Genomic DNA, 15,076 nt, shown 5'->3' on the forward strand with positions numbered 1-15,076 from the left:
GGGCCATGTCATTATTTTTTCATCTTTTAGACCTTTACTGGCCAGCCACGCTGTGGAATAGGTGGATGCATGTGATGGAACATTGTCCTGCATGAAAATCATGTTTTTCTTGGACGATACCGACTTCTTCCTGTACCACTGATTGAAGAAGTTGTCTTCCAGAAACTGGCAGTAGGTCTGGGAGTTGAGCTTCACTCCATCCTCAACCCGAAAAGGTCCCACAAGTTGATCTTTGATGATACCAGCCCATACCAGTACCCCACTTCCACCTTGCTGGCGTCTGAGTCGGAGTGGAGCTCTCTGCCCTTTACTGATCCAGCCTCCGGCCCATCCATCTGGCCCATCAAGAGTCACTATCATTTCATCAGTCCATAAAACTTTTGAAAAATCAGTCTTAAGATATTTCTTGGCCCAGTCTTGATGTTGTATCTTATGTTTCTTGGTCAGAGGCGGTGGTTTTTCAGCCTTCCTCACCTTGGCCATGTCCCTGAGTATGGCACACCTTGTGCTTTTTGATACTCCAGTAACGTTGCAGCTCTGAAATATGGCCAAACTGGTGGCAAAGGCATTTTGGCAGCTTCATGCTTGATTTTCCTCAATTCATGGGCAGTTATTTCGCGCCTTTTTTGCCCAACACGCTTCTTGTGACCCATTGTTCGGTGATGATCACGCTTCTAAAGTTTGGCAATTTCAAGACACTGCATCCCTCTGCAGGACATCTCACAATTTTGGACTTTTCAGAGCCCGTCACATCTCTCTGCTGAACTATTTTGCCAAAGGAAAGGAAGTTGCACCCCTTATATAGGGTGTTGATGTCATTACACCGCACCCCTCCGCATTACAGAGATGCACATCACCTGATTTACTTAATTGGTAGTTGGCGCTCACGTCTATACAGCTTGGAGTAGGACATGTATAAAAAGTATCATGTGATCAAAATACTCATTTGTCTAATAATTATGCACATAGTGTAATGGAAGTCAGTGGGAAACTCGAGCATTTTTCCGGAAGATTTTCTGGAAAAATGCTTGAGTACCCCATTGAATTTCATTTTTTTTGGTAGACAAATCCCATCCAAGCGTCCAACTGCTCGTTGCTATCAACCGAGCATGGTAGTGCTCGCTCATCACTAGTCAAAAGCGCTAAATACAACTCTGAGACCAACCAGAGCAGCGGTGATTAAAGATGTGTGCACACGGCAGTTTTGTTTCTTCAGCAAAAAACGCACCCTCTGACAAAAAAAGAAAAACGCATCAAAAACTGCACTGTGCGCACAGGACCTTACAGTAGATTAGAAGCACCACTCCAGCGGTAAAACAAAAAACGCTGGAGCCGTGCTTTAAATTCCATTTTTCAGATAGAGCTTTTTGGGTTTTTTTTAACTCTTCACATACGTTAATGACTTTTTTGTTCATACAGTCACATGGATATATTTCCATGGCTCAGAGTAATTGCACATTGCTTGCACATTCTGTTTCAACAAGGGACAATGCAGTCTATTTACCATGTCATTATGGAAAAAAAAGCACATTTATAAAACAAAATGAGCAAATACCCTGCACGAAGTATTTATAGTACATGTAATTAACATAGGGCACTTGGTTCACACTATATACAAAAAAAGCATAAAAGCCATCCCACCGCGACAAGGTGTACCTAATCAGGATGGTCCTAGCTCTAGTATTCATGTCACTGTCAGCAGACCCCAAATAGAATAATGAATAGCACTAGGTGACTACTAGAATTAGGATTATTCTGATTAGGTACACCTTGTCGCGGTGGGATGGCTTTTACGCTTTTTGATCAAAATGATGTCTAATATGTCCCCTCTCTTCTTTACATGTTCTATTACTATTTACTTACTGCAGGGTATTTGCTCATTTGCTTTTTATCCTCGATTCCGTCTGTTAATAACCACAGTGTGATCATGCTCTTAGGCCAGTTTCATACATCCGGTATTTCACCGGATGCCAGATCCGGCACACATGCAGTACAGTACATTCATTTACAGTGGAATCGCAACACCATGCGGACAAATGCGGTTGTACATGAAGCACACAACCGCATGGTGTCGTGCTTCCACTGTAAATGAATCTACTGTACTGCATGTGTGCCAGATCCGGAATCCGGCAAAATACCGGATGTGTGAAACGGGCCTTACACATTGCACGTATACGAACATGAGTGGCGGCCCGTTTCTTTGGTGTCACATCCTTTTGGTAGTCGTTATGGCTCCCAGGATCCTCTGGGGTGTGTCTTTAGGCTGCTTTGCATAATAACTCTGTGAACCACTCCCTCATAGAGAAGAGCATAAAGAAGTACTACTCAAAATAAGGCATATATTTATGGGAAATGGTGTGCGTGTGTGTGTATATATATATATATATATATGTATGTGCGGTGTGTATATACAAATTGTCTCTCCAGTAAAGGAGACAAACTCTAGCACAGCGCCACCTATTGGAAGTAGCGATCCTAAAAGTCACAAGTGGATTTTTGACAATCCTTTGCAATATGACTCAGGATATATAAGCCAGATCAGAATCCCAATTTGCAGACACGGTGTTTCGGGGTGCTTGCCCCTCGTCAGTGCAAAGTATGGGGGTGTCTGATCTGGCTCATGAGAAAGCTATGTGGGGACCACGGGGGAACACTATTCTCCTTAAGGAGACTTTGCAAGCCAGTCTGGCTGCCAGGTAAGGGGACTTATAGCTGCAATGCCCCTAAAATTCCACGGGGGAACACTATTCTCCTTAAGGAGACTTTGCAAGCCAGTCTGGCTGCCAGGTAAGGGGACTTATAGCTGCAATGCCCCTCTGGGAAATATTCAAATTGTCTCTCCAGTAAAGGTGTGTATATATAATTATAATATTTATTCATTTATATAGCGCTGATAATTCCACAGCGCTTTACATACAATGGCAACACTGTCCCCAGTGCAGTAGAATTGCAAAAAAAGTGCAATTCCACAAATGTTTTTTTTTTTTTTATTTACCTTGATCACTATATGTTACAGCTAACCTGACAGTATGATTCCTCAGGTCAGTGCGAGTTCGTATATACCAAATATGTATAGTTATACTCTTTTATTTATTTGGTAAAAAAAATAAATCTGAAATTTCCTTTTGTTGCCATTTTCCAAGACCCGCAACATTCTCACATTTCAGGATGTAGGGCTGTGTGAGGGCTTGTTTTTTGTTTTTGTGCCCTGAGCTAACATTTTGGAGTACAGTACAGACCAAAAGTTTGGACACACCTTCTCATCTCTAGAACAACTGTTAAGAGGAGACTTTGTGCAGCAGGCCTTCATGGTAAAATAGCTGCTAGGAAACCACTGCTAAGGACAGGCAACAAGCAGAAGAGACTTGTTTGGGCTAAAGAACACAAGGAATGGACATTAGACCAGTGGAAATCTGTGCTTTGGGCCCGTTTCACACGTCAGTGAAAAACAGACGTTTTTCACTGGCGTGTAAAACACGCACATGTCCCTCCGTGTGCCGTGAATCACGGCACACGTGGGTTGTCTAAGTGCAATCCGGGCTCCGTTCTCCGTGGCCCGTGATTGCACTTAGAGATTAACTCACCTGTGCGCGCTCCCGCTCTCCATGGTGCTGAACGCTCCCGCGGTGCAGCATCCGGCTGGCGCTGACCCCCGCAGCAGCTGCTTCCGGGTCGGCTGTGTCGTGCATCATGAATATGCGCGACAATAATGAGCCGGCTCAGAAGCAGCAGGCTGCACGGGCTGCAGAGGACATCGCTGGAGCCGGGTGAGTAAAAATGATTTTTATTTTAAAAGCACGTTTTTTTCTGGCACGTGTTTCACGGATCACACCACTGCGTGGTCCGTGGGACATCAGTGATGCCAGAAAAAAATGGACATGTCTCTGTGCGGCAATCACGCACACGCGGGTACGCCGCATGGAGACACGTGCAGTGAAAAATCACTGATGTGTGAGCAGAACCATTCATTATAATGGGTCTGCGTATGTCAGTGATTCTGGTACGTTTAAAAAAAAGCACAAACGTACCAGAATCACTGACGTGTGAAACAGGACTAAGGCGGGCTTTGCACACTACGACATCGCAGGTGCGATGTCGGTGGGGTCAAATTGAAAATGACGTACTTCCGGCATCGCATGCGACATCGTAGTGTGTAAAGGCTCGATGATACGATTAACGAGCGCAAAAGCGTCGTAATCGTATCATCGGTGCAGCGTCGGCGTAATCCATGATTACGCTGACGCGACAGTCCGATGTTGTTCCTCGTTCCTGCGGCAGCACACATCGCTGTGTGTGAAGCCGCAGGAGTGAGGAACATCTCCTACCGGCGTCACCGCGGCTTCCGTAGGATATGCGGAAGGAAGCAGGTGGGCGGGATGTTTACATCCCACTCATCTCCGCTCCGATTGGCCGCCTGGCGTGTGACGTCGCTATGACGCCGCACGACCCGCCCCCTTAACAAGGAGGCGGGTCGCCGGCCAGAGCGACGGTCGCAGGGCAGGTGAGTCCATGTGAATCTGCCGTAGCGATAGTGTTCGCTACAGCAGCTATCACAAGGAAATCGCTGCTGCGACGGGGGCGGGTACTATCGCGCTCGGCATCGCAGCATCGGCCTGCGATGTCGCAGCCTGCAAAGTACCCCTTAGTCTGAGTCCAAATTTGAGATCTTTGGATCCAACCACCGTGTCTTTGTAGAAAAGGTGAACGGATGGACACTACATGGCTGGTTCCCACCGTGAAGCATGGAGGAGGAGGTTAGATGGTGGGGGGGTGCTTTGCTGGTGACACTGATGGGGATTTATTCAAAATTGAAGGCATACAGAACCAGCATGGCTACCACAGCATCTTGCAGCGGCATGCTATTCCATCTGGTTTGCATTTAGTTGGACCATCATTTATTTTTCAACAGGACAATGACCCCAAACACACCTCCAGGCTGTGTAAGGGCTATTTGACTAAAGGAGAGTGATGGGGTGCTACGCCAGAGACCTGGCCTCCACAGTCACCAGACCTGAACCCAATCGAGATGGTTTGGGGTGAGCTGGACCGCAGAGTGAAGGCAAAAGGGCCAACAAGTGCTAAGCATCTCTGGGAACTCCTTCAGGACTATTGGAAAACCATTTCCGGTGACTACCTCTTGAAGCTCATCAAGAGAATGCCAAGAATGTGCAAAGCAGTAATCAAAGCAAAAGGTGGCTACTTTGAAGAACCTAGAATATAAGACATATTTTCAGTTGTTTCACACTTTTTTAAGTATTTCATTCCACATGTGTTAATTCATAGTTTTGATGTCTTCAATGTGAATCTACAATTTTTAGAGTCATGAAAATAAAGAAAACTCTTTGAATGAGAAGGTGTGTCCAAACTTTTGGTCTGTACTGTACATACGATATTTTGATCGCCTTTTATTGCGAGGTTGCTGCAGCCCAAAAAAATAATAGTTTTGGCGGTTTTAATGTTTTTGTTACGCTGATTACAGATCTGATTAATTTATTGTACATTTTGATAGAGCTATACCAAATATCTGTTGTTGTGGTGTTTTTATTTTTTGTTTTTTTTAAATTTACGGTATTTATTTAGTTTTTTTCTTCAATAGGGCCAAATTGGGGTGATTTAGCTTTTGTGGGGAGTTCATATTGTTAAACTCCTTTTTATTGTGTTTACCGTGCTAGTCTCTTTAGGGGACTGCAATTGTCTAATTTCTTGTGTTATACAGAGCAGTACATCAGCACTGCTTTGTATAGGAAAAATCATGATTTCCTACGATGATGGGAGGAGGAAAGAGCTAGAGGCAGCGCTCCAGCCCCTCCCCGTCTATCTACATAGAATCTCATCAGCACCAACTGCCATCTCCCATCTCAGTAATGGGAAAGTCTTCACTGAATACAGATTTCATCTCAGAGTTTCGAATTTTGATAATGACTGATAGTGGTGAGTGAACACTGCTGTGCTCGGTTCTTATAACCGGCAGTTGGACGATCAGATGGGCTCTACTTGAGTAGCGAGTATAATGGAAGTCAATGGGGAGCTCAAGCATTTTTTCGGAAAAATGCTCCAGTTCCCAATTGACTTCCATTTTGCTGTGGTACTCGAGTACAGCCCATCTGAGCGTCCAAGTGCTTGTTACAAGAACCGAGCACAGCAGTGTTCACTCATCACTAGTGACTGATCAATTCTGGCATAGAAAGAAGCAGATTTCCCTGATAAGATATATTACAAAGCTGCTTATTTTCATGTGTACTAATGATTTATGAAATAAAAGTTAAAACGACTGTTACGATTTAACCCTAGAACGCACAACCATAGAAATCTACCATAGAAAATAAGTGACCTAGCAGGCCTGCGAGGCCCCAGGTATGCGTTCTAGGGTTAACATTCTAATACACACATGCCAAACACTGGCCCGCAGGCCAAATTTGGCCCGAAGGGTGATATTATTGAGACTGCGACGCCAATATTGGTACCGTCCCTCCTTTGCCTTGCCCGGCATCGATCTTTTACCTGTATCGGCATTCTGGATGCTGATAAAGTTGAAAGGATTGATGGAAGAGGGCAGCCGTCCGATTCCTCCCCTGCATCTGACACTATTTTGCACCCGTTGTGCTGAGCATTGAAGAGCTTCAAAGTGCTCGCTGCCGAGAGCAGAGGAGCCGGGAAAAGAGGAAAGGTATTATTTTTTATTTCTACTTTTTTTTTTTTTTTTTTAATATGTAGGATCCATTATTCTGTATGTAGAGCTATATGATCCCCATTATTCTGTATGGAGGTCTATGTGGTCCCTGTTATTCTGTATGGAGGGCTATGTGGTCCCCATTATTCTGTATGGAGGGCTATGTGGAGCCCATTATTCTGTATGGAGGGCTATGTGGGGCCCATTATTCTGCATGGAGGGCTATGTGGGGCCCATTATTCTGTATGGAGGGCTATGTGGAGCCCATTATTCTGTATGGAGGGCTATGTGGGGCCCATTATTCTGTATGGAGGGCTATGTGGTCCCCATTATTCTGCATGGAAGGCTACGTGGAGCCCATTATACTGTATGGAGGGCTATGTGGTCCCCATTATTCTGTATGGAGTGCTATGTGGAGCCCATTATTCTGTATGGAGGGCTATGTGGGGCCCATTATTCTGTATGGAGGGCTATGTGGTCCCCATTATTCTGTATGGAATGCTATGTGGAGCCCATTATTCTGTATGGAGGGCTATGTGGGGCCCATTATTCTGTATGGAGGGCTATGTGGGGCCCATTATTCTGTATGGAGGGCTATGTGGGACCCATTATTCTGTATGGAGGGCTATGTGGAGCCCATTATTCTGTATGGAGGGCTATGTGGGGCCCATTATTCTGTATGGAGGGCTATGTGGGACCCATTATTCTGTATGGAGGGCTATGTGGGGTCCATTATTCTGTATGGAGGGCTATGTGGGACCCATTATTCTGTATGGAGGGCTATGTGGGGTCCATTATTCTGTATGGAGGGCTATGTGGGGCCCATTATTCTGTATGGAGGGCTATGTGGGACCCATTATTCTGTATGGAGGGCTATGTGGGGCCCATTATTCTGTATGGAGGGCTATGTGGGACCCATTATTCTGTATGGAGGGCTATGTGGGGTCCATTATTCTGTATGGAGGGCTATGTGGGGCCCATTATTCTGTATGGAGGACTATGTGGGACCCATTATTCTGTATGGAGGGCTATGTGGTCCCCATTATTCTGTATGGAGGGCTATGTGGAGCCCATTATTCTGTATGGAGGGCTATGTGGGACCCATTATTCTGTATGGAGGGCTATGTGGAGCCCATTATTCTGTATGGAGGGCTATGTGGGGCCCATTATTCTGTATGGAGGGCTATGTGGGACCCATTATTCTGTATGGAGGGCTATGTGGTCCCCATTATTCTGTATGGAGGGCTATGTGGAGCCCATTATTCTGTATGGAGGGCTATGTGGTCCCCATTATTCTGTATGGAGGGCTATGTGGAGCCCATTATTCTGTATGGAGGGCTATGTGGGGCCCATTATTCTGTATGGAGGGCTATGTGGGACCCATTATTCTGTATGGAGGGCTATGTGGGGCCCATTATTCTGTATGGAGGGCTATGTGGGGCCCATTATTCTGTATGGAGGGCTATGTGGGGCCCATTATTCTGTATGGAGGGCTATGTGGGGCCCATTATTCTGCATGGAGGGCTATGTGGGGCCCATTATTCTGCATGGAGGGCTATGTGGGGCCCATTATTCTGCATGGAGGGCTATGTGGGGCCCATTATTCTGCATGGAGGGCTATGTGGGGCCCATTATTCTGCATGGAGGGCTATGTGGTCCCCATTATTCTGTATGGAGGGCTATGTGGGGCCCATTATTCTGTATGGAGGGCTATGTGGGGCCCATTATTCTGTATGGAGGGCTATGTGGGGCCCATTATTCTGTATGGAGGGCTATATGATCCCCATTATTCTGTATGGAGGGCTATGTGGGGCCCATTATTCTGTATGGAGGGCTATGTGGGGCCCATTATTCTGCATGGAGGGCTATGTGGGGCCCATTATTCTGCATGGAGGGCTATGTGGGGCCCATTATTCTGCATGGAGGGCTATGTGGGGCCCATTATTCTGCATGGAGGGCTATGTGGAGCCCATTATTCTGCATGGAGGGCTATGTGGGGCCCATTATTCTGCATGGAGGGCTATGTGGGGCCCATTATTCTGCATGGAGGGCTATGTGGGGCCCATTATTCTGCATGGAGGGCTATGTGGGGCCCATTATTCTGCATGGAGGGCTATGTGGGGCCCATTATTCTGCATGGAGGGCTATGTGGGGCCCATTATTCTGCATGGAGGGCTATGTGGGGCCCATTATTCTGCATGGAGGGCTATGTGGGGCCCATTATTCTGCATGGAGGGCTATGTGGGGCCCATTATTCTGCATGGAGGGCTATGTGGGCCCCATTATTCTGCATGGAGGGCTATGTGGGCCCCATTATTCTGCATGGAGGGCTATGTGGGGCCCATTATTCTGCATGGAGGGCTATGTGGGGCCCATTATTCTGCATGGAGGGCTATGTGGGGCCCATTATTCTGCATGGAGGGCTATGTGGGGCCCATTATTCTGCATGGAGGGCTATGTGGGGCCCATTATTCTGCATGGAGGGCTATGTGGGGCCCATTATTCTGCATGGAGGGCTATGTGGGGCCCATTATTCTGCATGGAGGGCTATGTGGGGCCCATTATTCTGCATGGAGGGCTATGTGGGGCCCATTATTCTGCATGGAGGGCTATGTGGGGCCCATTATTCTGCATGGAGGGCTATGTGGGGCCCATTATTCTTTATGGACCTCTAATAGAATCTTTGCATGTTTTTTTTCCAGAAAGTTACTAGGTGGACACATTGACCAAAGTGTGAGGAAAATCTGATCCAGCACACTGATGGAAATCTTCCTTTTTGGTGTGTGTTCCACGTACAAGGAAAGAACGAGGCGTTACATAGCAGGAGCACAATCAGAGCAGCTTTCTTGCAGCAGAGCTGGAGGGTTGTGGGTTACACTCAGGGCAGTTTATACTTAGAGGTGTTTGGTTTTGCTCAGCAAGTAGTGACATGTTTTACTTTACAGCAATGGAAAGAAATGCAGGTCTCTGGTAATGTGCGGTCATTCTCTGCAGTCATCCAGAAGCTGGTGGTATTCTGCCTCTGTATACTTAGTGCAGGGAGATCTTCGGTGACTAGCTACTCCTCCTTTAGAAATGATCAGATTCATGGTTCCTGGTTTAGGTTTCCGAACTAGGAACAGAGGAGATTGCCATGAAAGACTTCCATTCAGAGCAGTCTCTATTTAGTCTGGGCACGCTCACAGTCTCTCCGAGTGCCAGGAAGAGACCGCCTATGTGTTTAGGATGCTGCATTAACTCTCTCCTTGCTCAAGAGCTAAACTCCACTTTTTCAGTGCATTTTGTTAGGGTGGTATAGTGGATCCTAAACTGATCGTGGCATCCATTCGTGACACCTCCGGGTACCTACATATTCTCCCACTGTGCAATATGTATTGTCGCTGGATCACCTGGGATTCCACTACTATATTTGCTGTCATTTTGATATTTATGGTGTCTTTTTGTACATTAGTTGCAGTTAGAGCTTTAGTTTCTTTGATCTGACCATTATATTTACAGAATTGATAGTAGATTCTATAGTTATAACCTACTGAGAACACGCTACATGTATGAATAAGATCGCCGCATCTTACTACTTACTTATACTGAGAAAAGACTCTTCAATAAGATTATAATATTTCTGCACATTGTTGTGTTATAGTTTACTATGCTCCCGGCGTCTGTTACTGTTTGCAGCACTGATGTGGCGCTGCAGACAATCAGTGAGCTCAGTTGCCTTAGCTGACGCCATGAGCCTCTAACAGCCATTGAGCTCACTGATTGTCTGCAGTGCTGTCAACATCACTCCTGCGCTACAGACAGTAAGGCCCCTAACACATTGCGTTATAATCTCCATTCAGTGGTCCCGTTGGGGCTTCTATCCGAACCCCCGCCCCCCACGCATTACGGATTTTGGACGTATGCACTGACGGGGCCATTATAATGGTGCAGACAGAGTAACCGTGTGCTCTGTCGTGCACCATTTTCGAGAGTATGCGCTTTTTGGAGGTGGACACCCAGATGTCAGCACCACTGTGGTCAATAGCCCTGTCAGCGCATACGTTCCCAACTCGTTTTGCGGGGGGTTTCAGACGGAATCCCTGACAAGACCACTGAACGGAGATTGGAACGCAGTGTGAAAGTGGCCTATGTCAAAAACGCAGCATCCTATAGTTTCAGCAAAATGAATGGAATTTATAGAAATCTCCTGTCCTCTGCGCTTCTTTTTTACGCATTGTAAACTGACCCGCAGTGCGTGTTTCCAAGCCGCAGCATGTCAATTTTTCTTGCGAGTACGCTGATTTTTCTGTGTGCAATTTTCCCATAGATTTATATTAAATGCTTTAAGTCCGAAGATAAAAACTACACATGCTTTTTTTTAGTGTTTCTACAGCAAAATGCAACAACCCCCCCCCCATGTAATCTGCACTTAAACGGGTTATTCCCATTTCCAAGATCCTATCCCAATATGTAGTAGGTGTAATAATAATAATAATAATTAATTATTAATAATTAATATTAGCAAATACCTCCAATTAGAAATGTAGTCTAGTTCTCCTGATATAGCCCTGTCTCTTACCTCATGTGCAGGGCATTGCAGGACCTTTTGGTATCTATGGTTACGACCATTCATATAGTCACAGTCAATTAATTATTTAATTAATTAGTTGCTAGTGGTCATAACCATGGATGCCTATGGTGCTGCAATGCCCTGAACATGATGTAAGAGACACAATGAATCGGAAGGACTATACTACATTTCTGATATTATTATTACACCTACTAGATATTGGAATAGGCTCTTGGAGATGGGAATACATCTTTTAAGTATATCAATAAAATTTTGTGAAAGCAAAATACCAGGATCTATAGAAAGCAAAGCAGATTTATTTAAAGCATGACATATCAAAAATGCCACGTACACAATTTGAATATTTAGTTAGTGTTTACCTCAGTATTAGTAGCCAAAACTAGCATTGGGAGATAAATACATACAGTAAGTGGTGCCCATGTGTCTATTATACTTTCCTCTGATTGTTCCACTCCTGGTTTTATCTTACAAATTTTGAGGTAAAAAACTCACCAAATACTCATCGTGTGCACGTGGCCTAAAACACAATAGACTTGAAAGTTTAGCCACATGCACAGATTGAGTACTTGGTGAGTTTTTTACCTCAGTATTTGTAGCCACAACCAGGAGTGAGTGATAAATACAGAAGTGGTGTCTGTGTGTCTATTATACTTTCCTCTGATTTTTCCCACTCCTGGTTTTGGCTACAAATACTGAGGTAAAAATCTCACCAAATACTGATTGTGTGCACATGGCCTAAGAGGAAAAAAAACGTATCTCCAAAAACGTGATAACATGTGTTAAAATAATGCATACAAAAACGCTATGAAAAAACACAACCTGATTTACAAGAGATGCAGAAAACCCGCCAAAAGCTCATCATGGGAACGTAGCCTAACAGATACAAGGAGCAGCAGCAGTGGAGACTTGCTGCTGGACCCAAGGAGGGGGAGTAAAGCACAGTTTGTTTTGTTTCTTTTGTCTTTCAAACTAACTATAGATTTTCTAAAACCAGGAAATTCCCTTTTGTATGTATTTAGGGCTAAAAATATTTTTTGCAACTGATTCCCATTAAATGGAACCTGTCACGTGAAAAAAATGCTATTAACCTGCAGGTATGGGCTTAATCTGCATGTTAATAGTGTTTGGGATTTTCTCAGCCCCAACACCTTGAATTCTGCTACTGGGAAGACATTAACCTTAATCCTCCTAGTAGAGTTCCAGGTTCAGTCACAGGGGCGGCTCCCACACGGGTTCAGTCACCGCTCTGTACATAGTGACCCCGCACTGACTGACAGTCGCTCAGCATTAGAACCAGCGATCAGTAAGTCTGGGGGGGCGGATATAGCCATCGCTCTCCATACACAGAGTAGTGACTGAATTCTGGCCAGAGCCGCCCCTATGACTGGTAGTTCTTTTCTTCTTGGTAGCGGAGCTCAAAGTGCTGGCTGGTGCCAGGCAGGTTTTGACCGTGTGTGTGTGTGTGTGTGTGTGTATGTATATAGATAGATATAGATATATATGTGTATATATAGATAGATATGTATATATAATATATATATATATTTATATAAAATCAGTACAGACCACAAGTTTGGACATACCTTCTCATCTCTAGAACAACTGTTAAGAGGAGACTTTGTGCAGCAGGCCTTCATGGTAAAATAGCTGCTAGGAAACCACTGCTAAGGACAGGCAACAAGCAGAAGAGACTTGTTTGGGCTAAAGAACACAAGGAATGGACATTAGACCAGTGGAAATCTGTGCTTTGGTCTGATGAGTCCAAATTTGAGATCTTTGGATCCAACCGCCGTATCTTTGTAGAAAAGGTGAACGGATGGACTCTACATGCCTGGTTCCCACCGTGAAGCATGGAGGAGGAGGTGTGATGGTGTGAGGTTGCTTTGCTGGTGACACTGTTGGGGATTTGTTCAAAATTGAAGGCATACAGAACCAGCATGGCTACCACAGCACCTTGCAGCGGCATGCTATTCCCTCCGGTTTACGTTTAGTTGGACCATCATTTATTTTTCAACAGGACAATGACCCCAAACACACCTCCAGGCTGTATAAGGGCTATTTGACTAAGAAGGAGAGTGATGGGGTGCTACGCCAGATGACCTGGTCTCCACAGTCACCAGACCTGAACCCAATCGAGATGGTTTGGGGTGATCTGGACCGCAAAGTGAAGGCAAAAGAGCCAACAAGTGCTAAGCATCTCTGGGAACTCCTTCAAGACTGTTGGAAAACCATTTCCGGTGACTACCTCTTGAAGCTCCTCAAGAGAATGGCAAGAGTGGGCAAAGTAGTAATCAAAGCAAAAGGTGGCTACTTTGAAGAACCTAGAATATAAGACGTATTTTCAGTTGTTTCACACTTTAAGTATTTCATTCCACATGTTTTAATTCATAGTTTTGATGCCTTCAATGTGAATCTACAATTTTCAGAGTCCTGAAAATAAAGAAAACTCTTCGAACGAGAAGGTGTGTCCAAACTTTTGGTCTGTACGGTGTGTGTGTGTGTGTATATGTGTGTATGTATGTGTGTGTGTGTGTGCGTATATATATATATATATACATACATACATACATACATACATACATACATACATACATACATACACACATACACACATATATATATATATATATATATATATATATATATATATATATATATATATTTATATATATAATATACATACATACATAGCCAGTATTTCAGAGAAATGTGCGTTGAAGATCCAGCTGGGGACCATAGCTGGAGATGAGACTAGTCCAGCTCCACCTCCGGCCGGGTCTTCTCAGCGCCTCTTCAGGTGACTGACAGGTCTCCCTCCTGTGTACATAACGGGAGCGCTTATAGCAATGCTGGGAACAGCTGGGCAGGAACGTGCTCCCGATTCATCTGGTGTCTCATTATGGTTCCGGATCTGAAACACTGGATCATTTCAGAGAATATTATACGTGGCTGCGATCATGCAGCCAGGAACTGATACATGCTGCCTGTGGCTTGGGCAGCATGAATATGTGGAAACTGAGAAACTATCAGTAACCTTGATCTAATAATGATTTTGCAACACTTGTCTGTTATTTTTGTTTGTTTTTTGAGCTCTCCTCAGCTGTTTTATGCTACAGACCACATCAAAGTTGTTGCTACAGACCACATCAAAGGATGTAGCTACAGACCACATCAAAGTTGAATGTGCAGGAAACAAAGACTAAAAATGGCAAAATGTGCACCATTTTTTTTTTTTAATGAAACCCAATTGCAATTATGTTTAACCTTAAGTGCATTGATTTAAAAAGAACCTGTGATCAGATTCATGCTTCCCGAACCACGGATAACATCTATTGGACACTGGCTGAGCAATTGTTGCTAGATATGTTTGACTGAAACACGGCGACATTTCAGAGACTGCATACTTAGAAAAACAGACAGGGAGCTATCTCACCCAAGTATTCCATTGTGGGCCCCATGCTGGATTCACCCCACCCCAGTGACCCCACTCCAGGTCTCTCTTTGTGTACATAGGGAAAGGCCTGTTATTGAAGAGGATCTGGCTAGTTGTAGTACTTGCCTCAGACTAGTCACCTGAGATTAGACCCCGCACGCTTTTTACAGTATATTCTTTGTGAAACACATGATGTATTCTCTTTTTAAGCAAAAAAAAAAAAATTGCCCTTAAAATTGGACAGTCTCATTTAAGCTTAAAGGGGTATTCCCAGCTTCAAGATCCCATCCCAATATGTAGTAGGTATTATAATTAATAATAATTAAGCAAATACCTCCAGTTAGAAATGTAGTACAGTATAGTTATCCTGATTTACATCTCTTACCTCATGGCAGGGCATTGC

General features: G+C 44.5%; 1 protein-coding gene across 3 annotated transcripts in view; it reads left to right on the top strand.

Moving 5' to 3' along the window:
- Positions 1-15,076, top strand: part of B4GALNT4 (beta-1,4-N-acetyl-galactosaminyltransferase 4) — a 184,274-nt gene that overhangs the window by 11,223 nt on the left and 157,975 nt on the right. The gene's annotated exons all lie outside the window — the stretch shown is intronic.

This window comes from Anomaloglossus baeobatrachus, chromosome 10, assembly GCF_048569485.1.
Source record: "Anomaloglossus baeobatrachus isolate aAnoBae1 chromosome 10, aAnoBae1.hap1, whole genome shotgun sequence".
Lineage (NCBI taxonomy): Eukaryota > Metazoa > Chordata > Amphibia > Anura > Aromobatidae > Anomaloglossus > Anomaloglossus baeobatrachus.